The 26,958-nt window shown below is 34.4% G+C and overlaps 1 pseudogene; it reads left to right on the plus strand.

Annotated features, from left to right (window-relative positions):
• Positions 1–26,529, plus strand: part of LOC126725295 (putative leucine-rich repeat receptor-like serine/threonine-protein kinase At2g19230) — a 33,845-nt pseudogene extending 7,316 nt beyond the window's left edge.
• The last annotated feature ends 429 nt before the right edge of the window (positions 26,530–26,958 follow it).

The following is a 26,958-nucleotide window of genomic DNA, read 5'->3' on the forward strand; positions in this document are numbered from 1 at the left end:
AGTCTGATCAGCTTTTCCTCTTGTGAACCCATGTGACACCAAGTATTGTGTAAGCCGATCATACCAAGCTCTGGGGGCTTGCTTTAACCCATAGAGTGCCTTCTTGAGGTACAGTACATGATCTAGAAAGTGTGGATCAATAAATCCTTTTGGTTGAGCCACATAAATGTCTTCTTTGAGCAAACCATTTAAGAAAGCAGTCTTCACATCCATCTGATAAAGCTTGAACTTTAATTGACAAGCCAGTGCAAGGAGAATTTTGATGGACTCCATACAGGCAACCGGAACAAATGTTTCATCATAGTCAACTCCTTCCATTTGTGAGTATCCTTGAGCTACAAGCTGAGCCTTGTTGTGGATTACATTGCCCTCCTCATCAGTCTTATTGCAGAATATCCACTTTGTACCAATGATGTGTTCACCCTCCAGTTTAGGTACCAAGGTCCAAACATCATTCCTCTGAAACTGAAGAAGTTTATCATGCATTGCTTCAACCCAACTTTCATCCTAAAGAGCTTCCTCAACTTTTGTGAGTTCAACTTGTGATAGATAACATGAATAAGACACAAAGTTAACAACGCATTTGTCAACAGTTCGTTTCCTTAATGTGAGTTCATTCATATTTCTCACAATAACTTCTGGAGGATGATTTAATTTAACCCTGGATGAAGGTTTTTTTTCTTCATGAGACTCAGAATCTGGTGAAGTGGGTATGTCTATAGAATCTTCCAAAACACTGGGAGTACTAGGAGCACTTGGAGATGCAGGTTCTTGTTCAATAAGTTCTTGAACTTCATTAGGCTCTAGAGGAAGAATTTCTTTAGGTAACTCCTCAATTCCTTTCTGAGAACCAGAATCTGAAGACTCATCAATAACAACATTCACTGTTTCCATTACCTTCATAGTTCTCTTGTTGTATACCCAATAAGCCTTGCTTGTGGAGGAGTAGCCCAAAAATATACCTTCATCACTCCTAGAGTCAAACTTTCCAACATTCTCTCTATCCTTGAGGATGAAACAGGTGCTTCCAAAGATCCTGAAGTACTTCACATTCGACTTCCTTCCTTTCCATAACTCATATGGAGTCTTCTTGGTACCGGGTTTGAAGTACACCTTATTAACTGTATGACAAGCAGTGTTAACCGCTTCTCCCCACAAGTTTCTAGCCAAATCCTTATTGTGTAACATGGCTCTGGCCATCTCCTGAATAACTCTATTCTTTCTTTCTACCACACCATTCTGCTGAGGAGTAATAGGAGCAGAGAATTCTTGAGATATACCTGATTTTTGGCAAAAGGACTCCATATATGAGTTCTCAAATTCTTTACCATGGTCACTTCGAATTCGATCAATCTTCAGGTTCTTCTCATTCTGCAATCTTGTGCATAAAGCTTCAATGTGCTTAGGAGTATCAGACTTGGATCGTAAGAGAATGACCCAAGTATAACTAGTGAAGTCATCTACCACAACCATAATGTATCTCTTACCACCAAGAGACTCGGTTCTAGTTGGACCCATAAGATCCAAATGTAGAAGCTCCAATGGCCTAGATATAGCTGATGTTTGAGTGCTTGGATACTTAGCTTTTGTCTGTTTCCCAAGCTGACATGGTCCACACACCACATTGCTCATTCTACTTAGTTTTGGTAGTCCCAAGACTGATTCATGCCTAGATACAATAGAAAGATGTTTGTAACTAGCATGTCCTATCCGTTGATGACATAAATCTTCATTTGGCAAACGAATGCTGTTGCACACAATATCAACATCAGGAACCAATCCATAACAATTGTCTAAAGTGCGAACACCGCTTATGAGGTTCTTTCTAGACTCATCCATAACAAGGCATTTTCCCTTTGAGAAAAGTACCATGAAGTCTTGATCACATATCTGACTTATGCTTAATAGGTTCACCCTCAGACCTTCTACATAGAGGACATTTACAATGTCTGGCAGTTCAGGTAGAGAAATAATTCCCTTTCCTTTAATTTGAGATTTGTTGTCATCACCAAAAGTGACATTTCCACCCTTTTTAGACTCGAAAGTCTTGAAGAGAGATCAATCTCCAGTCATGTGTCTTGAGCAACCACTGTCGAGGTACCACAAACATGTGTCCATAACTTTAAATGCGGATTTCATCATAAAACACACTTCATGTTTAGATGACAGATCAATGGGAATGATGCTTTCTCTCATCTACCTTTTCCGAGCTAAGCCTTTAACTTTCACTCTTCTCAGACGCACTCCTTTACATATTTTCATTCTAAGACAGTCTAGTTTGTTCTTAGCAAAACCGAGATCTTTTTCAATAGTCATCATAAGAGAAATCAAATAACTTTTAGACTTGTATTTTCTGAAACACTCAACTAAAAAGAGATTAGAAAAATAAGATGTATTTGAAAACAAAGATCTCTTCAAGCCAGTTACAGCCATGACAACAGGGGTCAATGGATTAACACAGCAAAGATTAAACCCTAATCAGAGTGTGCCTGCTCTGATACCACTTGATAGGCCACAAACTGAATGACCCCTTGTGATAGAAATTAATTAATTAATTAGCCAAGTTATTAATTAATCAATTTATCATGCAAAAACGTGGTAGACAAACAAATCACCAATAAACTAATTATGTAGCGAAAAATAAATAACACGGTGATTTGTTTACGAATAGGGAAAACCTAACGGCAAAAACCTCACCGGGTGATTTTCAGGTCACCACTCCCGAAACTCCACTATTATCACAATAAGCGGTTACAAGTATAGGAATCCCAAGTACATTACCAACCTATAGTTGAACCCTTACCCGAATACCCAATTGGACTTGTTCTATAGTGACAGTTCCCCTTTCTGATGCACAACTCCCAAGTACATGACTAACCAATTGCGTAGATCCCAGTACACGACCTCAATCACCAACTAAGAAGGTTGTTGGTTGCAAAGTTCCTCAGTTCATCTACACGATGAAGATCAAGAAGATGTTTGGTCACAAAACCCTATGGTGCACATACACAACAACTTCTTCAAGAGAAAGAGATGAATTAGGGTAAGAACTTCGTCTCCGGTTACAATTTGCTTGAACAGAGTTTGCTCAATGCTTGTACAACTTTTGAACTCTTTTGCAACTTGTGAACTCTTTGACGGCCCTTAAAACAATCCTTTTATATGTCTAGGGTTAGGAGAAAAGAAGGTCCAAAGACATATTCACGGATCCCAAGAAAATCATATTTGAATTCTGAAAATCTTAAACCTCGACAGATAGGAAGTGTCGAGCAGCTGTCGAGCAGGTGTTGAGTACACCGGGCTTTGAACAGCTTTCTTAATCTCGATAGATGCAGTTGTCGAGCCAACTGTCGAGTTTTAATGAATTTGCACTATCAACTTGTTTTCTTGGACAGACTTGAAGGCTTTCAACACTTGATCTTGAAACATGGTTTCTTGAAGTATTTAAACACATCCTAAATCTACCAAAATACAAGTAAAGTGCGTTTTGTCAAAGGATAAGCCAATTACATAACATCATGACATATGTTCTTAACATGTGAAACACATATGTCCTAACAATTAAAACTATATCAGTAATTTGTAAAAATGTTGTAAAATAATTTATATATATACTATGTAGCATTACTCAGTTCAAGTTAAGCTAAATTGGTGCCTTGTCATACTTTTTTAAGAAAGCTAAATGCACACAATCACACACTCCCAAATCAAAATATTTTTTTTTAAGTAAAAAAAAATAAAATACAAGGAATTTCTGCCATGACGCCATCTAAAAACTTCCTGACTAGATCGAAGAAGTTGCATGCACATTCGAGTCTGGGATACAATACAAAGTCCGAGACCATGTTTTTAGTTCATATCCAAACTCTCACCACCTCTTCCTCTTCTTCTTTCTTCTATAAGGCTCACGATTCTTCCAATCTCTCTTTATTTCTTTGACTGGAGTTTGAGATTGTTTCTTATTTTTCGATCAAAGTTTTTGTATTGGTTTATGTGTACAAAATTTTCTGGCATCTTCAAGTTTAGTTTAGGTGAGAGGATTTATTTTGAATACATGATTTTCTTTTAGTTCTTTTGGAGAAGCGTTGCAGTGGGTTAAGATTTCCTGATATTGGGCTGTCCACATGGGTACCTATTGGGCCCAAGCATATGGCCCAATTCCAAGAATGGCTCGTTACTATATTTTTATTTCAATTTCATGAATTCATTATGAAAATTGGGAGAACAGGATTTTATCCATTTCAGTTAAAATAGTGTTAATTCGTTTTATTGTTAAGATTTTATTTCTTAGATTTGATTGTAAGTAAAATACCACTCATTTAAAATTCATCTAGCTGGGGACCAAGCCCATTACCCATTGGTCAACACACTCTAGATGCCACCAATCCAGGCGAAGGATGATGTTTTTAGTACCATCTCCTACTTCAAACTTAAAGAATTGCCTAGCCTCATTCTTTTATTTGAGCAAAGTTCTCCAACTCTAATAAGTGTTTTGTTGTGGAATTTTAACATTCCAAAAGTACACTACCCTGCAAAAGAACCTCATGGACCAATGCAACCCAAAGAGAACCAACTTCAGCAAAAAGGTTCCAAATGTGTTTCATAACAGCAACCCCGTTCCATTCTCCAGCCCTTCTTAGTACCAATTCACACCTTCCTTTTTTGGAGTACACAATTGCTTCCAGGAGACTTTTTAAAGTTGGCACACACATGCTCTTTTTGAAGTTTTTTTGTTTTGTTTTTTTTTTTTTGAAAAAGTTAATGGATGCCCGAGTATAAAAAATTTTATAGGAAAAAAAATATATAATTGATTTTTTTTAACAGCTTTTTATATTTTTCATAAAAATGATATTATTATTATTATTTTTTTTTTCAGATTGTCCTTTAACAAATGCTGTTAATGCCCTAATGGTACTCGTTAACCAAACATTTTTTTTTTCCCCAATAAAGATGCGTACTTATTATGGTACCATACTATCAAAGTCAATGTTTCCGGTATTTGTAAGAAACCTTGTCAAGACAAACGTTTCTGTTCAAGATATTGCACAATTGATATTGTAATGTTTTTTGTCTAATGGAAAAGCATTGCAATTTCCAAAATGTTCTGAATAGCAAATTTTTTCGAACATGTTTCCATGTTCAGAACTGCTTTTAAAGTCATCTAGGATATCTTAATGTTATTATTTGTTAATTTGTTAGCATGCATACAACGACCCCTTTGCACAGCATTGTGCAGTTAAGATTGATTCCAGAGGTTCATTCACTTATCTTTTGATTCTTTTCATTAGTATAGTTGCCCATGTGCATGTTCAATTCATCATTTTTTTTTTCTTGGTCACTATTGCCTCAGCATTTTAATGTTTCTCAAGCTTTAATACAACTTGTCCGTTCTATTGTACGTCTCTTTGACTAGAGAGTCACTATGTTCCTCAATCAGTGTAAATTTTTTTTTTGATTGGATCAATCAGTGTAAATTTGTTAAACACAACGAGGCGGTTTAGGAAGTTGTTCTATCAAATGAATAATCAATTCCTATTCACTTGTGTAATAGGCTGGTAGCTTTTAATTAGTAAACACTAAACACTACAATTATGGTATTAAAAAAAAAAAAAAGTTAACATCTGAATAATCTGAAACTTTAAACAAACCAAAACCAGCGTTTTGGTTTTCACATACATATACAGTTTTGTCTTAGCATGGGAGTTCACAAGGCCACAAAAAGTTAGGTGTGCAACTTGCAACAACATTGACTCACCCAAGCTTGGAGCTTAAGCTATTTGAAAATTTGTGTCTTAGGAATTTTGGTAATTTTATCACTGAAAAACATAGGGTGTTCTGAAACTAATTGGTACCTTATTTGTGGAGACTATATAGGTTGCTTATGTCTAATTAACTCCCTCTTTCTTTTTCAAAATCTCAAGGTTTCATTAGCATTGATTGTGGCAGCAATGAAGATTACATTGACGAGCATACCAAAATCCCTTACATATCAGATAAAGGATTGATAGACACTGGCATAGTTAAGACGGTATCCCCTGATTCACCCGGAAATATTCGACAAAATGCTAAGAACTTGAGAAGTTTTCCCCAAGGAACAAGGAATTGTTACACTCTGAAACCAGAGCAAGGTAAAAACAATAATTATTTGATCAGGGCAAGATTCTTTTATGGGAATTACGATGGTAAAAACCAGATACCAGTATTCGACCTACATCTTGGGGTTAATGAATGGAAAACAGTGAATTTAACAAATGCTGGTCCAAATCGTATTGTTCATAGTGACATTATTCATGTTCCCTTGACGGATTACATAGACGTATGTCTAATAAACACGGGCCGTGGGGTACCCTTCATTTCATCATTGGAACTACGGCCTTTGAACGGTTCCATTTATCGAAAATTCCGGGAAAAGCACTGACAAAAATAAGGGGATATGACGTTGGCAGGAACCCTTCTGACTCGGACGTCAGGTGAGTCTTTTATACCTTCCTAAGCTAAAAAATAAATTAGTTCAACAATTTCCTGGATCTCATATTTGCTTCATCTTCATTTTTCTTTTCCTTTTACAACAGAAGTTTTTTCTATCACTGAATATTCATCTTCAATAACGTGGTGGCTATAACTCATTCTATTGCATATCATGAAGAATACTTCAGATGTTAAGAATGTTAAGGGAAAAAACCTCCAGAGATAGAACTCCCATACAAGATACAACTTACAATATTAACTGTGAAAATATTACTACTATTGAAAGATCTCCAATATAAAATACTAAGTATGTAGAATACCCAAAAGAGAAATAGGCAATCACACAAAATAATATATATATATATATATATATGATTTATTATAAGAGATTTTGGAAACAGCATTTTTTTTTTCAGTTACCAAACAAGTTTTTAGGTTTAGAAAATAGAAAATAGAAAATAGTTTTTTAAGTAAAAAACTGGGAAAAATATGGTTACCAAACACACCTCCTCTCTTATCTTCTCCCTCCCGGTCCTCTACTTTTTCTCCCTCTTTTCTCTATCTTTCTCATATGACTGGACCTCCCTTAACACACCTCCTCCTCTGACCCACAGGACTTACTGGAGATGCATGTTAAATTTAGTTTGGAAATTCAGAAGTATAATGTAGTTTTACATATCAGTCTAAAACCCAAGTTTGCCAAAATTTGTGAACTTTTTTACTAGTTAAGAGTCCTCTGTCACTTGGCAATGGAGTATTGATATAGGGAAAATGCTTAAGTACTCCCAAAGTATAGTGTAATGATGCTCCTCTCACATTATTGGTGGACCTCACCATAAATTTAATAAGTAAACCCTCACCATAAATGTATGAGGAGAGAGCATCATTCACTCCCAAAGCAACTAAGAATTACTCTTGATATAGATCGATGAGGTGAAGGTAAGTAGTAATTGACAATTGATGACATGACCTTATCAAAAACACTTTTTTTTTTCCTGATGATATGACAAGTGACGTTTCATTCAATGTTGTATCTTATTAAAATCTACTCTTTAAAAATGAGTATTAAAAAAAATTAATATCAAGGTTAAAATACAAAACTTACCGAAAGGTTTCATTATAATTCATTTTAATTCTCTAATTTTTCTTTTGTTCACTTTAATCTTTTAAGTTTCAAATTTATTTAATTAAGGCATTTCCATTAACTTCTGTTAATTTTTTAAAAAAAATTCTAGAAAATATCTTTCAATTATTAATTAGATTTTTTAATTTAATAAAAATTGAAGAAAAAAAATTAAAAATTTGGACACAATTAACCGCAACATTTAACAAAAGTTGGTGAAGAGACCTTAATTAAATAAACTTGAAACCTAGTGGACCGAAATCAATTATGGTGAGACATAGAGGGCGAGTTCTGCATTTTAGCCTAAATTCATATATATATATATATATATATATATATCCTAAAATCATATATATATATATATAGGGTTCAAGTTATACCTAGTGTAACTTCAAACAATGTTACACCTCTCAATATGTTTTAATTGAATGTGAATTTTGATAAATCTATTGTTAGATTACATTATTTTCGTATATTCTCCGTGCTTGCAAAATTTTAAAGTGATCAAAGATTAATGGCTATGTCAGCGATCAATTGTTTAAATTCAAGTTTTTATAATTTAAAATAATGCATAAAGATGAGTTTATGGATTGAGTAGTAAATAACATCCAATTGACATGAATGTGTTTCTTTTTTTTTTTTTTTTTTTTTGACATACAATTGACATGAATGTTAAAAACATATAAAACACGTAATTCAATTAAGAGATTTTCAAAATGTGAATTCTATAACAGGTTATAACGTATCATGATTGGTGGAGCATAAAAGGTAAAACAAAAAGTGGGATAGAAGATTTGTATTCACTTAAAATTGACTAATGTACAATTTGTGCAATATTAATTAAGATAAAATTTGGCTACAAACTTGGTTGTAGTCAGGAGCCGAGGGAGGGGGGCAACTGCCCCCCGACTTTCTAAAAAATTCTCTATGTATTTGTAGTAAATTATTAATAAATGTAGTAAAAGGTTATTTGCCCCTTCTGATTGAAACAACTTTTTAGTTTTTACTATATATGTATAGCTAACTTGTCAACAAGAAGACAATTTTACATTCACAAAGCACTGAAGCAGCACTTTTATTGAATAATGGGTCCCACCTACTAGTACATTGGTTTTGCACTCAACTTCGCTGAATAGGACTGGGAAAAAAAAAATAGTGATACAAATTGTAGCACCTCACCAGTCTGCCTCTTATTTACAATTTTTTTCTCTTGTAATCAACCATTTTTAGGCTGAACATGAGTTTTTGCTGATCTAAAAGAAACAAAAAAAAAAACCTGAGTTTTTGCTATAAAATCAAATGTCTACATAACATTTTAAAAGCATTCATGGCATTGAGGAACATATGCAACTTCATAGTAATATGTCCAGGTCAAATTCTAAACAAGCTCGTATTGAAGTAGATTTTTCAATCGGGTAAATTTAATTAGAAATGAAAAAAAAAAAGAATTAAAGTAAAATTTTATATTTGACGTTGGCATATAGTCGTTTATTTATTTTGTTATTAGTATCGATTAATATTTCTTAGATTAATTTTACCTTCAATTTTGCCCCTCCTAACTTGAAATCCTGGCTCCGCCACTGGTTGTAGTCCAACTCCCACTAAAAAAATTAAAATGATTGTATATTTTGAAAATCTAATCATTGAATTACATGTTTTTATGTTTTTAACACACATGTCAGATTGTATGCCAATTAGATGTTATTTACTATTCAACTAATAAATTTATTTTTTATGTACAGTTTTAAACTATAAAAATTTGAAATATAAACTTTTGATTGATGAAATTGTTATTGATCTTTAATTTTCTGAAAATTATACAAATATGGAGGATATATGGGAAAAAAAAATGATCCAATTGAAGATTTGTCAAAATTTACATCTAACCATTTTTTTGTCACAACTTTGATGTAATAAACTGTGAGTGGTTAACCATTACTTATACATGGATCCACAATTTTTTCTTTACTTTTTTTTTTTTTTTTTTGAGAATCAATACGACGAAATGTTATTAGAAAACTATAAATCTGAGAGTACAAAAGGAATCACGTTTGGTGGAACATGCTCTATCCAGACTAACAATGGAAAGGAAAATCTTGCTCTCTTTGCTAAGGCATGAGCCACACAATTACCCTGCCTCCTAATATGAGAGAAAGAGAAAGTTCGAAGCGAACCAGAAATAGACATTATGTCTTTCACGTACTGACCAATTGAGGAGTGACCCACATCACCTGACTTCAGTGCCTTGTAAGCTATCCCTGAGTCTCCTTCAAATATTGACTATGCCATGCCCAATTCCACAATTTTTTCTTTACTAATTACACTCTGTTATGTCATAGTTTTTTCCTAGAAAGTATTGAGTAAAGTTGTAATCTTATATTACAACTAAATTTTTCTGTAAAACTTTGTTGCTGAATTATATACTGCCACATCAATTAAAAATCCATAAGAAAAGAACCAACTCAGTTTCTTATCAAAAAAAAAAAAAAAACCACTCAGTTTATCGACAAAGAGAGATGCCAAAACACAACGGCTGTGTTTCCATCCGTTATTCCGCACAAATTGTGCTCGTGCTTAAATTTTCAGAGCCAAATTCCCAGCCAGTTTCATTGGTCTTCCTCTCTTCATCTTGCTCTCTCTCATACACACAAATGAAACAAAGCAAATCTCAAGTTGGGTTTCGAATCTCACACTGAGTCCAAGTTTGACACAACTCCATCTTTGTAAAAGCATTCCAACTTGGGTTTCAAATCACATTTTGAGCTTTTATCTGTTGAGTTCAACAGTGTGGAATTGAGTTTGTGGCTTATACATATACAATGAATTTGGTTTTTGAACCTTCTGTTCATTGAGAAACTTTATCAAACACAACAAAGGCAGCAAACATTCCAAGCTTGCTGCGGCCAAAAATTTACATAACAAACATAAATACTAATAGAGTGAACCCTATCATCTTCTGACTCAATTATTTTATTTTATTTTATTTTTTTTAATTAGGTATCCGTATGATGGATATGATCGGATCTGGAAGCCTTTACTATTTGACAATTGGATTCCAATTGCCACAAGCTTAACCGTTTACTCCCTGAGCACTGATAACGCTTATAACATACCAGATGTAGTGTTGAGGACTGCAGCCAAATCACAAAACTCTACCACTCCGTTGAGCTTGTACTTGAGTCCACCAGATTCTCTTTCACAATGTTATGTTTACTTTCACTTTGCTGAGATTGAGAAGCTTGAAAATGGCCAGCAGAGGGAAATGACAATTTTGTTGAACAGTGAGCGGTATCTGACAGAATCTGTTAGACTTGATTACCTAAAGCCACAGACCATACTCCGGACTGAGCCAGCAATTATGGGAGAACGGCTTCACTTTTCAATAATTGCAGCTGAGGGAAGTAAGTTTCCTCCAATCCTCAATGCTGTAGAGATTTTTGTGTCAAAGGAGCTCCCAAATATAACAACTGCCATAGAAGATGGTATGCTTTCTTCTCTTTTATATTTTCCTTTGTACTGATTAGCCTTATCTTTTAATAAGAGACTTCAACTTCAATTGCTGATTCAATAAGAGTTCTAACCTTAACTTGGTGATGATGGTCGTTTCAATAATTTTTATTCGGGGGTTTTCTTTTCTGAATGGAACATTATAGCTTTAAGTTGTTAGTGTCATATGCTAAATATAGAAAAGCTTGTTATAGACTTGTGATCATGAGCCTTTGTTTGTTGCCGAGTAGATAATGCAAATTTATAGTGTAGTGGTTGAAGTTGGGAAATTCTTGTTATAAAACTTTTTTCAGAGCCATCATACTTTTACCCCTTTTCGATAGATTGCTATCTATCAACGAAATCTGTGATTCTTCTACACACCAAAAAATAAAATAAAATCTGTGATTCTGTATGTCTAAAATGCCCGGAATTTTTAAACCCGAACCTCGATATTAAAATCAAAATATGAAATCTCTGTTTTAAATAAATTTAGGCAATTCTGCTGAATGTTGTATTAATTGGTTAATTTTCCCAACAATTCCAATCACATAATAATCATCAATAATATATAGACTTCTCAAGATAAAACATTAACAACATTCAAAAAAAAAAAAAAAAAATCTTTGGTAAAGTAAACTCCCAAAATAATATTGGAAAAAATATACAAAACCCACAATTTAGTTTTCCCTTAAACTCTGAACACCCTTGAGTTTAGTTTTTTTTTTTTTTTTTAGATTTTGAATGTAACAATTTTCTTTGAGAGAGGGGGGAGGGGTTTGAGTGTAACACTTTTTTTTTTTATACAAGACAGAATTCTACTCTAGCCTAATCTAAGTGTATATGTGTGTGAAGCTCCCTCCTGGAGACTTGAATCCTGGTCCTTGCCCTCCACACTCCATAAGCACTTATACTTGTGGAGTGACCATCGCACCAAGGGTGTGCGGTGGTTTGAGTGTAACACTTAATCCCCTTGTGGTAAGTGTAACTCAAAATCGCTTGTGCCTTGTTGGATTGTTTTATGTGAAAATGCGGCATTTTCACATAAAACAAAACCATAGGGGGGGGTTTTGTGTTACATTGAAAAAACCCAGGGGTTAGTGTGTACAACTAATGTTTTAAAAACAAAACAATACAACAGGGAGGTTAACGTTATAGTCGAAATGTTAGGTTTTCCATATTTTATGGAGAAGCCGCATGGGGGTTTTGTATACTTTTTCTAATAATATTTAAACTTCTAGAAAACAAAGAAAAATTCTCTAAAATATTAAGCCCTCAAAATCTCAACTAAGAGTCAACCTATAGGCCATAATATGCACGTCTTAAATGATCCTTAAGATTATAAACCTAGACAATTAATTTGAAAAATAATGATAATAATGCATAATTGAGCTATATAGACCATTAAGGCTCTGTTTGGTTTGCTTTGGCGTCTGCATCGGCTTTTTTTTTTTTTTTTTGACCAGCTCCTGGTGCACTGTTCATGGGACATGAACAGTGCATCAAGGCAAATGAACAGTGCACTGTTCATGTGAACAGTAATTGAAAATTTTTTTTATTGTTTTTAGCAAAATAAATGGTATCCAAATGCACACTAAGTAAAATTTGACCTGTAAAAAGTGATTGGGAATCGGTGGACCACCACCTCATTCATTTTTCCTTTTGCCTCTGACTTGTGGTCATTTGTGTTTAGCTTGTTTGGTATCTCTTGGGTTATGCCTAAACAAGTAGTTGAGTTGCTTGCTTGCTGGCATGGAGGTGTTGGGAGACATAGAGCAACACCTGTTTGGGATGTTATTCCGCAGTGTATTATGTGGAGTATATAGAGAGCGGAACAATAGAATCTTTGAAGGGGAGGAGTGTTTTATCATTGAGTTGAAGCACACTTTCCTTTTATTTTTATTTGAATAGAAGACTGCTTTGAATGGCCTTGCCATACCCTCTATTTTGGATTTCCAAGATTTATGCAGTTTTGGGTAGATTTTTGCTTCCCTTGTTCACTCCCTGTGTTCCAGGGAATTTCTTTTTTGTTGTACTTTTATTCTGTTTTCAATAAAATATTTTATTACTGATAAAAAAAAAGTACAAAGTGACTCGCTTGTACAATGAGGTAGGTATAAAAGAGTTGGAAAATAAATGGATACAAAAGTTGTAGAGGTAACTCAAAGACCAGGGTGCAAAGATTTAGTTACCGATTAAAGTAAAAAATTTAAAACTAAAGAAATAATGATATCTAATATTAAAATGAATAATGAAGAAGAAGAAGGAGCCCGGTAGCTCAACTAGCACTTTCGAGTGTCTCGAACGGAAACATCCAAAGTCCAGATCCCCCCTCCCTCATTGTCATTGTCAAATTATCAAGGGAAAAAATGAAGAAGAAGAACATATAAATTCATAACCACATAACCAAAACAGGAATCCAATGAAGGATATAATAATATAACCAAAATAAGATATAATAACTTCATGTCTTGTTTATTGGGCCTCACAAGCAGAAGAATGTCCTATGTATTAGTTCCATGAAAGGGTCATGTATAACCTTCTCAACCACCACCAACATATCCTCCATAACACCATATATAAGAACAACATAATCCCTATCACAGTCCATGCATTGCCTCTATGAACATGGTCCTTGAAATCATTTATGAGCTATAATCAAGAAAGAGTAGTTTATCCATTACTTAAAATAAAACATATTTAGGTTTGTTCGCAATGCAAAAGAATGTTTCAAAAGAAACATAAAAATCTAGGAATAATGATAAAATGCAGAACGCACACACACCCACATATATTTTATGACATGGAATCTCACTAAGGTAGGGTCTTTTGGATCCACCCTGGGAAGTAAACCGTAGATACACGACCCCAACCGCTAGAACCGTGTATCAAGGAATCTAAGAGAACTCCTATTGGGGATTGAACATAAGATGTTTAGGTCTATAGTTCATCCCGAACCTACAAATAATTCTTGAGGACAACAACGAATAGGTAGACATGAAATGATACGCATTGACTAACTCAAGGTTTTACAAAGAAGGAATAAATAAGAGCATGATGGGTAAAATTTTACTTACCTTAACCACATAAACCAAATAAGCAAAACAATCTCGCACAAGGAGTTAGAAAGATCTTTGGAGCCTAAACCAAAGAAACATAATACTGCCTAATTATGATATATATAATCTTACACTTATGCTATCACTTTATGTAAAATATCTCTTAACTCCAAAATCCTCTAATACTATTTTTTTTTTCACTAATAACCATTAAGCTTATTAAATTAATATGTAACTAACCTTAAGAATGTGTTAAAAGTCGATTTGGATCTTCAATTCCATATAACTACTGTCCATTTTGAATTCCTTAGCTTTGATGTACAAAAACACCAAATTAAGGTAAGATCCCCTGTTAATTGCAACTCTAAAATATAATTTTTCAAAAACGTTGATCACCCCACCAAATAAATGTTCAAACCTACAATTGGATTTCATATATCAACCTTCAATTTGAAATCAAAGTAGTCAGATCATCAAAATCCCTAAATAATAACTTGCTTTTTGACTCTATTGTACCCTCCATGGTATGTAATCCAGCATATTCTTTCAAGATTTGGTTTTAATTTTACTTAATTCTCAATACTTTAGTGGAAATTTAATTAATTATAATAGAAATGAGAAATCTCCAAGTTATTTTACAAATATGATGAATTGAAATTGTATCATAAGTTGCGTTGTTACTTGCCACCATAGTATCTGCAACTGTACTTATCAACAAAAGAAAACCATAGTATTTGCAACCGCTGGTAATTTGCTTTGCTAATCATACAAGCTACATTCAGACAATTTATCATCTCTGCCAAGGCATGTGTTCAACTGCTGCAAATTTGGAACTAGCTTTTACTTTTCATATTTCTATATGATTTTGTATTTCAAACTTATGCTTCTCTTTCCCACTCTCTTTTCGAATAATCATCTATAAATTCTTGTTTTCCATTAAAAATAATAGTTGAAGCCATAATGGAAATCAAGACACTGTACAAGTTGACTAGAAACTGGCAAGGCGATCCATGTGTCCCGAGGGAATATTCATGGGATGGTTTGCACTGCAGTTACAACTATTCTATTCCAAGTATTATATCAGTGTAAGTGCACTTCCAAAACATCATAATTTGTGTTCAGGCTTGCTGTGAAATTCCAATCAATATATCATCTGAAGGGAAAAGTATCCTCTTTAACTTGCAGGCATCACATAAAAATAAAATGGACCATTGTATAAACTGATATGAACTATGATGCGTCATTTTAGGAAATGGGATATTGGAACAGATTCCTTTCACACGCAATAATAGAGTGGACCAAAAGTAATGTCATGTTTTATGATATTTAACTGAATTTACTTGTTTGTGATGTCACGCTTTGATTGTTTCGACGTAAAATATTTGCAAAGATAAAATATTTTACATGTAAAATATTTTATTGAAAATATTTTCATTTTACCATGTTTGGTTTGTATTCTTGAAAATTCAAAAAAAAAAAAAAATGTATATTTTAAAAGAATTTTAACAATCTCACAAAACAATTTTGAGCAAGTCCAGGTCCACCGAACATATTCCTTGAGGGTGTCAATGGGTTTTTTTTAAGGAATATCAACAACTAATGGCTACACAAGTTTGAACAGGCTAAGTATAATGTTTCTAGGGTTGGGTTTTCCATTGTATTTCAGTGCTTTCTCTGGGAACACCACTCCATGTGGTTGTTAGTTACTAGTTTTACATGTAATTTCTTCAGTTAAATAAAGACTTTCTATTGTTTTAGCTCAAAAAAAAAAAAAAAAAAAAAAAAAAAAAAAAAAAAAAAAAAAAAAAAGACAATCTCACAAAACCAAACCACCACCACCCAAATCACCACTAGATCGCCACAAACACACCCACCACCACCACCCCGACACTCCATTGACCACACAAATCCACAAATTGGAGAATGAAAAACAAAAAAAGAGAGGCCAGAGCTGGCCACCCACCATAACCCACAAACCCAGTCCTCACCATAACCCACAAACCATTCCAGCAACCTAAAACCTTAGCCATCAACGGACCTACAAACATCTCAGCCACCCACCACAACCCATAAAACCAGCCAAAAAGCCCAAATCAATAAACCCATGTAGTGGTCAAAAAAAAAAAAAACTAGATATGAGAACTAGTGGGTGAGTTGATGAAGGTGGAGGTAGAGCCGGTGTGATGGTGGTAAGAGAATCGGTGGAGTAAGAGCTGGTGTATGGTAAGATCGAAAAAAGAATCGGTGGGTTTGAGTGGTTGAACCAAACTCAGTCGGTGGAGGTGTGGAGGGGAGTCAGGCGACGATGGCAGAGGTGGAGCCGGTGATGAGAGCTACCGGAGATGAGTGGTGCCGACGAAACTGAGAGTGGCTAGGTGGCTCTAGTTTGTGGGGAGGGAGAACTTGAGAGTGAGAAGGGAAAGAGCGTGAGAGGGACTAAGGGGTGAGGTCTGAGGAAGTGTTTGGGTGAGAGCTTGAAAGAAAATGTAAAATGTTTTACCAAAATTTTTAAGTGTAAAATATTTTACATAAATTTGCCTAGTTGATTTGGTTGACTGAAAATATTTTACTTTTGACTAAATATTTTACTGCAAAACAAACATAGTAAAATAGGAAAATATTTTTCTGAAAATATTTTACATCAAAACAAACAAAGCGAATGTTCAACCACATAACACCTCCCTTCGTCCATGGGTGCTGACTAATTGCACGAGATTAATTTTATTTGGATTGCAAATTATCTACCAAAAATTCAACTCCTCTTCCTTTTTTCATAATGACAAACAGGAACTTGAGCTCAAGCAATTTGACTGGGAAGATTGCAACTTCATTCTCGAATCTTAAAGCAATACAGTCCTTGTGAGTCTTAATTTGAATTGTGGTTGATATGTTGCATTTGGTTACTATACAATTGTACTAGCTAGATACTAGCTGTTCCAGCAACACCACCTATACAATTGTGTTATATGCAAGTTCAGTATCAGGTTTCAAGAACAGAAAACTATTCTTTAACTTAACATTTCTGTATATGTTTTCTAAAGATCTTGCTAACTCTTCTTTCAGGGATTTGTCATACAATAACTTAACTGGGCCGCTGCCAGAATTTTTGGCACAACTGCCAAATTTGAACACTCTGTAAGTTTTTGAGATTTGATCATGGTATTGCAAACGTAAATTTTCGTGTAGGGAGATTGAGGTCATCTGCCTAACACTGTCTCTTCAGTGATTTGCGTGGGAACAAGTTCACAGGTTCAATTCCTGAGGATCTTCTGCAGAAGTATAGGGATGGGAAGTTGGCATTGAGGTTATCTTATCTTCCTTCATAATTCCTTTTGCTTCTTAATTCTAATTTCACTTGGTCATTTTCTATTGTTTTTGTTTTTGTTTTGTTTTGTTTTTTTTTTTTTTTTCTCTCTCTCTCTCTTCCTTTTATATATAACTACTTTTGTGTGCCTAATACTAGAAAAAAACTATATATATATATACATATATATACTTCTTCACTTATATGTACGTAAAATCTTAGGAGTATCTCATTTATTTTTCCAATATCAATTTTTATTGTATAAAGACAGCAACATTAATGTTTAATAACTTACTTACCATGGCATACTACCTTGATTCACTCTATGCAAGGGTGAATGAAAATCCAGATCCTTGTCAGTCAGTTGCATGCAAGAGAAGGAAGAAAAAGGAGTTTGTTATTCCAGTTGTTGCATTGTCCACAGCAGCAGTCCTGCTCCTTCTGTTCATCTTTAGTCGTCTGGCTATCTATAAACAGAAAAGACATGGAGGTATTTCTTTCTTGTAATTGCTAGTGATGTCGTTTAGAAAAGATGCAGTACCCAATCCTAGCCAGTCTTATTTTTCCTGTGATACACCAACGCCTTTAAGATGGTTATGAAAGTAAAACGAACATTGTTTAATTCTCACCATAGGCAATTGTGACCAACCACACGACACGGTCGTGATGGCAATACCGCAATATTATGCAATTGATTGACAATAATAAATACATCCACATACCACTTCAACATGTGAACAAGGGGTAAATGCACTCATTTCTCTTCATGCAATGCTTTGGTATGAATTCATGATTCGATGGTGCTCTAAGTAGCTTTATTGTGTCAGTGGGTAGTATTCTTCAACTGTTGTTGCCTTTTTTACTGGACTGAAAAAAAAATATTAATAACAATAATGACTACATCCATGGCAGGTTGGCAAGAATTCTAGAAGTTATATAAGATCCCAAGATTGAATGCATAGGGTTATCATATTAATGGCGTGCACTACTGCATTGCATTCTTTCCTTGGATGGGGATAGCTTCCCATATAAGATATTGCCTACCTAAACATAAGTGATCTTTCTGAAAAAGGCTGTGTTAGGAATTTAGACCTTGGCTGATTAATTTTAAGCCAAATTTACCAACTTGATTAATTAAGCCAATTATGCAGAGGCCTAATTCAGTTTATGATGGACACAATCATACCACAAAACAAAAATAAAGTACTGGGTAGTTTAATCTACTAAGCGTTGTCATGACCAAATATTGCTTATATAATTGGGATATTAAGGTAGTTTATGTAGTATCCTAGCAAGCCACATTTGGAAAAAGTTTGACGCATCCTACAATATGTTAAGGATATTATCTAGTCTAGGGATTCTTTATGAAGTTGGTTTTTCCACTGCTGATTGTACTGGAGATATTTCAACACATATTTCCACAACTGGATATATGTTCAATTCTAGTTGGGGACAATATCTTGGTGTAGCTATCAATGTCTCTCTCAACAAATAAAGTAGAGAATAAAGTTGGCAGCACAGAATGTGTTTCGTTCTTGGACGAAGTAGTTGAGGTACATCATCATTTTATTTGAGAAAATATACTAAAAGGTTATATTCAAGAACATATAGCAGTTATATTCATGAAGGGATAATCTATCTTGAAGTTCTCCAAATTTTGATGGCAGCTCAACGCCATGAGAAAGTAGTTGGTGTTGATGGGGACTATGTAAGAGTTAGCATTGATTCTATCAATAGGTCAATGCTTTGTTCTTGAAGCATTTTGCATGTGTGCTATTTTGTGTTTGCATGTCTTTAGAGTAGCTACAAAATAAGATAGGGATAACATCTCACTTTAGTGGGCGGATGGTTGTCTTTGGCATTCAATGGCTTAGGAATACATAAGCAACTTGGGCATAACATGTTAGATGATGGGATGTAAATGAACCAAGTGTTTTATGAACAAGTCTAACTCAACTAGGGAAAAACTTGTTTATATTCATATATTTAGCATATGAGCCAAGCTCATGCCTCAGTTTAGACTTGGACTATTAAATGAGTTAAGCTCAAACATAATAATGCATTCATGTACAAACTCATAGGTCTAAAGCTTGATTTAAGTATACATTGATAAAATTGATTGCCCTAAAAGCTTGAACCGTTAGGAAATAATTAATTTGGTCATTTAATCTAACACTCATGTGTGGTCCACCTGAGCTGCCCTTAAGTGGGGCCTAAAACTTTGTTTTTATTTATTTATTTATTAAATGAGAGGTAATTTGGAGACAAAGGATTGAACCCAATTCCTCATACCATGATAAATTACAAATTATCTAAAAATTTTAAATTGTTAGGAAATGGTGAATTTAATAATTTCATCTAATATATAAAATGTTGGCATTTGGGCCCATAAGGATTCCTAGATAGGCGCTCATGTAGGAAACCTATTCCATTAGGGTTTTTTTGGTGAGCACATATATAATAGTTCATATTCATAAGAGTGGTGGTAGATCCATTTCCATGGCATTGAGTTTTGCTTAGGGTTTGATACCAAACCCAAGAGGTAAAGTACCAAAAACCTTTGATTTACAACATGAGAACATGTTTGTATGCTTTTCCTTTATATAATAATACATATTCATATGCATACATGTATATATATTTTTATAAACTTGAAATTGGATATAGTAAGTTTGTAAATAAGTTTATAAGATCTTAAATTATTATTTATAATTTATTGAGAATATAAATAGTCCATTTTGTATTAAAAATTATATATGATTTTTAACAATATAGGTTTGGTGAATTTAATTATTAGCATATATTTGTGAAGAGATAAAACATTTTAGTTTGGGTCTTTAATTATTATATATGGGAAAAGAACAAATTAATCAAGTAGCTCGCGAACAAGTTAAAACTTGTTCGACAAGAAAATGGACTAAGCTGGGATATGTAATCTAGTTTGCCGATGAGCTCAAGCTTGACATGTGTTCAGAATAAAATAAAACTAACAATTCTGAACTATAATACTCGACTCATTTACAACCCTATCTAAATGCGAAATAGTTGCTTTGTTGACTTTGTATCTTTAAATATTCAACCTTTTGCAAGTAGTTCTGGTAAGTTTAGGAAGCCTGTCTCTTTTGTATGGTATATATATAAGGCTTCCTACTAATTGGGAAAATGTGTAAGTGAAATAAAAAGCAATAGTGCAAATGAAGAGTGATTAATATGTTTAACAAAGTGTGTCTGTGTGCAATGTTCTAATTACTAATAAAACTTCTCTTCTGTAGAAAACTTATTTCTGCATTCTGTTTGAGTATAGTGTGACTAATTAAAAAATATTTGATTATAAAATTTATTATTCTGAAAAAAATTAATACAAAATTTCAATGGGGAACTCATGCTAAAATGCAAAAGATGCAGACAAACATGCAATTCAAGACTTCCTCTAGCTTTTCCACGGACAATACATGTTGAGAAACCTTAACCTAAATATGGTAAACTGTTACTGTGTATAGATTTGGGGCCACAAGCGTGAGCATTTACTGGCATCCCCAACCTAGGATAAGTGGACTCCATATTTAATCCTAGTAACAATAACATGTGAGATAAAATAGATTTGAGGACACAAACATAAGAGATTTAGAACATAGACTGCATTTTCTCACGCAACTCTGAAACATTGTTTTGATAGTTTTATTGAAAATCTTCCTTGCTGTAGGTATAGTTACCAAATCCAATATCAGATCAAAGGATCAACGGTATAGCTACTCTGAGGTTATTAGCATTACTAATAACTTCGAAACCATCATTGGAGGAGGAGGATTTGGTAAAGTGTACCTTGGTAAATTGAAAGATGAAGCTCGAGTAGCCGTTAAATTGCTCTCTCCTTCATCAAAGCAAGGCTATAAGGAATTTCAAGTTGAGGTAATATAGAAAATTGCAGCCTGTTTCTGAATTGCTTGAATTTTTTTTTTTTTTTTTTTTTTTTTTTTTAAATTGAAACTGTGAATCTGTAATTACATGAGACATGCAACTAAAGATTTTCATCCAACTAAACTGAAGAACTGGTTTGAAATATAGGTACAACTCTTGATGATTGTTCATCATAGAAACTTGGTTTCTCTTGTTGGATACTGCGACGAGGATGACCAGAAGGCCCTCTTATATGAGTATATGGAAAATGGCGATTTGCACCAGCATTTATCAGGTATTTACCATTTAACCTATGATGAGTCATAGGAATACAGGATGAAGAGCGCTCTTCATCCTGTATTCCTATGACTCATCATAGGTTACCTTTATCATGTCAAAAGCATGATTTTTAATATAGGGCAAGACCTGGATTGAGTTCCATAACTGTACTTGGTTGGCTTTTAGTAAGAGCAAACCACCAAACAAGGTGCTACTCATATCAAATGCTTGCCAAATAATTTCCAATAAGTAGTCCCATTTGGCCTGCTCTTAGCGTGAAAATGATAACTTCTTATGAAAATGAAACTAGGCCTTACCCCACCCCATAGTGAAACACCTATGCAACAAATAAACATACTAAGATGTGGAGAGAGAGAGAGAGAGAGAGAGAGAAGGTAGGTTAAAATGCCTAAGAATTAATCAGAGGTCCTGCTAATCTTTTCACGATACAACAATTTGAAATTTCTGATCATCCGACCAATTAAAACAGACAAAACGGGGGGATGGGTGAGGTACCAACTAGCTAGCATAAGCTTTATACAACTGAATTGCTATTGCTATTTCATACTATTTGGATTAGGAATGCATGTTTGACGAACATCTTACAATTATAATTTCTTATGCCTTGAATTTGCAAAACAATACCTTTTCCAATAGAACCCAACTGACAGTTATATTCATATATTTTTCCTGTAGTGAAAAACACAAATGTGATGACTTGGAATGAGAGGCTTAATATTGCAGTGGATGCAGCACATGGTTCGCAAACAAATTGATTACATTACTATTGATCTTTAATACATTTTGGATTTTTTTTTTTTTTATATAAATTATTACTTAGGCTTAACGATGGATTGTTGGTGGAGTTGTAGGGTTAGAGTATCTTCATAATGGTTGCAAACCACCTATAATTCATAGAGATTTGAAAACTTCCAACATTTTATTGACTGGACATATGCAAGCCAAGATAGCTGATTTTGGGTTGTCTAGAATCTTTGCAACTGAAAGTGACTCTCATGTGTCAACTTGCCCAGCTGGCACATTAGGATACCTTGATCCAGAGTAAGTGTTTATACTTACTAGTTGATATACTTTTTTATTTTCTTTTTTTATGTTGGAGTTGGATTGTATTTAAGTATCTTTTACATATGTTCTAATGGGATTTGAGAACAGACAAAAATTGTTACAAGGTGATATTACTCAGTATTTTCACCGGTGGGAGTTGTCAAAGCATTAGGATGCCAAAAGCTATTACTTATAATTAAAGTAATCAACTGATAGATTCTTTGAAGAGAGAAAGAAAGCGTAAAGATAGAAGAGAGACACAGAGAGAGAGAAAACACAAGGATTATGTAATTTAGCCTTACAATCAATGTCCACAAAGGAAGCCCTTGACGACTCTTCACTATAATCTCAATTCTATGTTACAGTGAACCCTAAGCAACCTATATATAGGGATTAGGAGCTAGGGTTAGGCGTACATGGGCTGAGTAAGATAATTGGGCCTCTTAGGTTAATACTCATAAATATCTCTAACCCATCCCCCCCCCCCCCCCCCCTCCTCAAACTCAAGGTGTCATTTTGGGTTTGGAATGTAACTTGTGAAGATAAAGATGCCTTGAAGATGACCATGAAGACAATCACATATGGATCAGACAATGAACATGCAAATTGAGAGCAAACAACGACGATTAATGAATGCCAAAAGACAATAAGGGCCTAAGAAGGCTGCATCAATGACCAAGGAGGAGCTGTTATAGCTTGAGGGCCGTTGGCAACGAAATAGAGTTGTGATGAAGCATGTGAATGAGTTGATGAATATCATAGATGGTGAACTCAATGAGCAAAAGGTCAAATTTCATTATTATTATTTTGCTGATTTGAGGCTTGGGAGCCTCAAATGAGGAAACAAAGTGAGCCCAATGGTTGAAGGCTTGGGATGAGTTATGAATCCAGACATCCTAGGTTTGATTTTCACTAGGAGTACCCCTGGATCACTTGATACACATTTCTGGTAGTTAGGATCATATATCTATGGTTTATTCCCTAGTGGTAGGTCCCAAAGGGTCCTCCCTTGGTGAGGTTCCCCGTTATTAAAAAAATATAAATTAGAATCTAAGCAAAAAACAAAGTGGGACACATTTGGTTGTAAAATGTCAACTGTGGTCACTAGTCAAACTCAAATTGAAAGTCAACTATCAAAGTTAGTCCATAGTCTTTTTTAAACCAAAACTCAACTATCCAATCTAGTTCAAAGATCCAAATTTGAATTGATCAAGTAGTCCACCCATCAAACCGATTCGAGTTCAGTTTGGGTAAGGTCAAATATTCAGTTCAACCTAACTTGACTAGATTCCTGACATAGCATGATGACTTGAGAAGATAGGCTGATGCGGAAGCTGAGGTGACACATGAATGCTAACGTGGCATAACTAATGTGGCATTGGTGTTAACATGGCAAATGTGGTTTGTTTTAGAGAAAACATATGTATTGGGTTATTGAAATTAACCCTAACATATAACATATTATTGATATATATAGGTCTACATACAGTTTACTCTTTTGCCCCTAGTTTTATACTCATAACATGGTTGATGACATGGCCATAAAGCTGATGTGGCACATTTTGGAGGTTGATAAATGGCATAGGCATAGAGGGCTGGTGTGTGGAGGTAGGTCACTAGCATATGAAGGGTCCAAAAGGCATGTGGTAATGCATGGGTGTGTGAGAGCAAAAGCAAAAACTTTGAACAAGGCATGATGCGTTCAATGACCGTGATTCTTTCATGGTTGAGTAAATCAGCGAAGGAGCATCCCAAGGGTAGTGGCAGTGGGCAAAACAGAGGTGGTTCCAATATCAACAATGGTGTTATGGCAATCTATCAGCATCTAATGACATCAAATGTGTTAGGTTCTAAATATTTAGAAATAAATGTTTAGGCTTTAATTTTATGTATGTTGGCAAATTGAGTACAAAAACATGTCTAGTTTAAGATATTTAAGTCTTGGAACAATATTAGACATTGCTCAAGTTGATCCAAGTCAAGATTCAAGAATAGTCAAGCTACAGAAAGAAGAATTCAGAAATTGCAAGGCTTGACCAATCGAGAGACAGATTCGACTGATCAAAACTCGTTTTCTACAAATTTTAAATTAGGCTCGAAAGCCCATGAAATGTTTAGGTTTTGAGTCCAACACTGCTAGATATAAAAAGGAAAACCTTAATTCAAGTTTCAAAAGTCTTATGAAGTTTTATGAGTTACTATTGTGAGATCTGTGAGGTTCTGTTACCTTCTAACTCAACAAGCATCTACCGAAAGGAAGATCCAATCACAAGAACTAGTGGAGATAAGTTGCTGCATACAAGATCAATTGCTGCTGATGATCTAAAGCTTTAAGTAAGATCTCAAAGTCACAAATGGAGGTGTTTGTGTACACCAAATTCAGATAGAAAAGTCCTTGGATTCGGAGCTGCATCGAGTCAAGTAAGTATGACAAGAGGTAGCATTAGATTTAGGGAAAAATCTATTGTAAAACTTCCATTCTATGTAGCAAATTTTTTGCCTTGAGGATTGTCTAGGTTAATTCCTCCCCAAGTTTTTTACCTTGAAACTGGACGGTTTCATTGGTTTTCTCGGGTCATCATATCGCTTGTCTTTTTTACTTTTCTGTACTTAGTGATATGATTGTTTGTATTTAACCTAGATTTAAATAATAAACCTAAGTAACAATTTGGTTAATTAATTAGGTTAAACAATCTAAGTTTACAGGGGTCTAAACAAACAAACAAAATGTCTTTGGTAATGATGATTGATCTATTCCAAAGAGGATTAGAGCATTGTGGAGCTTGACCAAAAAAGACAAAGGCAAGAGCACGGAGAAAGATAGGATTGCACTACAATGCCCAACAACACTTTAGAATCAGAGTTATGGTGCTCATACCACGATAGATATTATGAAAATCTAAAAAGAGAGAAAGAAATAATATAAAGAGAAGAGAGAGAATGCAATGATTACGTGGTTTGGTCTAACGGCCTACATTCATAGAAGAAGCTCTTGATATGATAGTTCATCTTTAATATAATCTCAATTCTATGCTATAGGGAATTTTCAGTAGGGTATATATATGGTTTAGAATCTAGGGCCGAGTAATATAATTGGGCTTCTTGGGCTAATACATATAAAACTAATATCTATAAATTCAACTATATAGAAACACCAACTGCAACTAGATATAATGGAAGTAATAACCTGTTGAATTAAATCAAGCTATGGATTTCTTGTCTTGATCCGATTGCCTTGTGTTTTACATACAGATATCAAGCATCTGGAAACTTTGGTAAAAAAAGTGATGTCTATAGCTTCGGTATTGTTTTGTTTGAACTAATCACTGGTCGACCTGTAATAATGAGAGGACCTGAGAAAAACACTCACATACTTGACTGGATTTATCCAATAATTGAAAGTGGGGATATTCAAAGTGTTGTTGATCCAAGGTTACAAGGAAAATTTCACACCAATTCTGCCTGGAAAGCTGTGGAGATTGCCTTGTCATGCATACCACCAATTGCAAGCCAAAGGCCAGACATCAGTCAAGTATTAGCAGAACTAAAAGAATGTTTGGCTTTGGAGATGACTAATGCAAGCCTAGCAACTGAGCGTAATATGGCACCTTCAAGCATTCCACTTGAAACATCCTACTTAGAGCTTGAATCAGATATTGCTGCCCTTGCTAGGTAGTTGTTAAACAAAATGTTTGTGGTCAAGTTTTCCTTCCATGCGATATGCTCATATGAGAAATTTCTAGAATTAGATTGGTAGTTCAAGAATTTCTTTTATTCTTGTCTAATGTTTTGTATCTCTTTCAATTAAGTACGAATGATGTAATACGATGTATTTCTGTTGCTTTGATGGGCATATCGATACAATGATGTAAAATTTTTATTATGAATGAGTTTATATTATTATTATTATTATTATTTTTATTGTATATATGCCGTCAACTCCTACTATCACGAGGTCTGTCTCTCTCGCACTTTCTCTTTTGGTGTTTGACTCGGTTTCTTGTAAAAATTTTTTTTTTTCGTTTTAAATCTAATTCCTGAAATGAGTTATGGTTTATTTATGTATATTGTATTATATATTTAAGGTGCTCATTAATGGGAGAGCGATAAGTGATTCTGGAAGCGCTGGTCCATGACAACTGTGTTGGCCTACGTTTCGGCCGCTAATTTTCTGTGCTCCTCCAATCCTTCTGCAGCCAAGCAATTGAGTTGCTCTACTTTATGTTTGATAGAGATGATGACTATGCGAGTAAATTTAGCAATAGAAAAAATAAAAA

Source organism: Quercus robur, chromosome 5 (assembly GCF_932294415.1).
Source record: "Quercus robur chromosome 5, dhQueRobu3.1, whole genome shotgun sequence".
NCBI lineage: Eukaryota > Viridiplantae > Streptophyta > Magnoliopsida > Fagales > Fagaceae > Quercus > Quercus robur.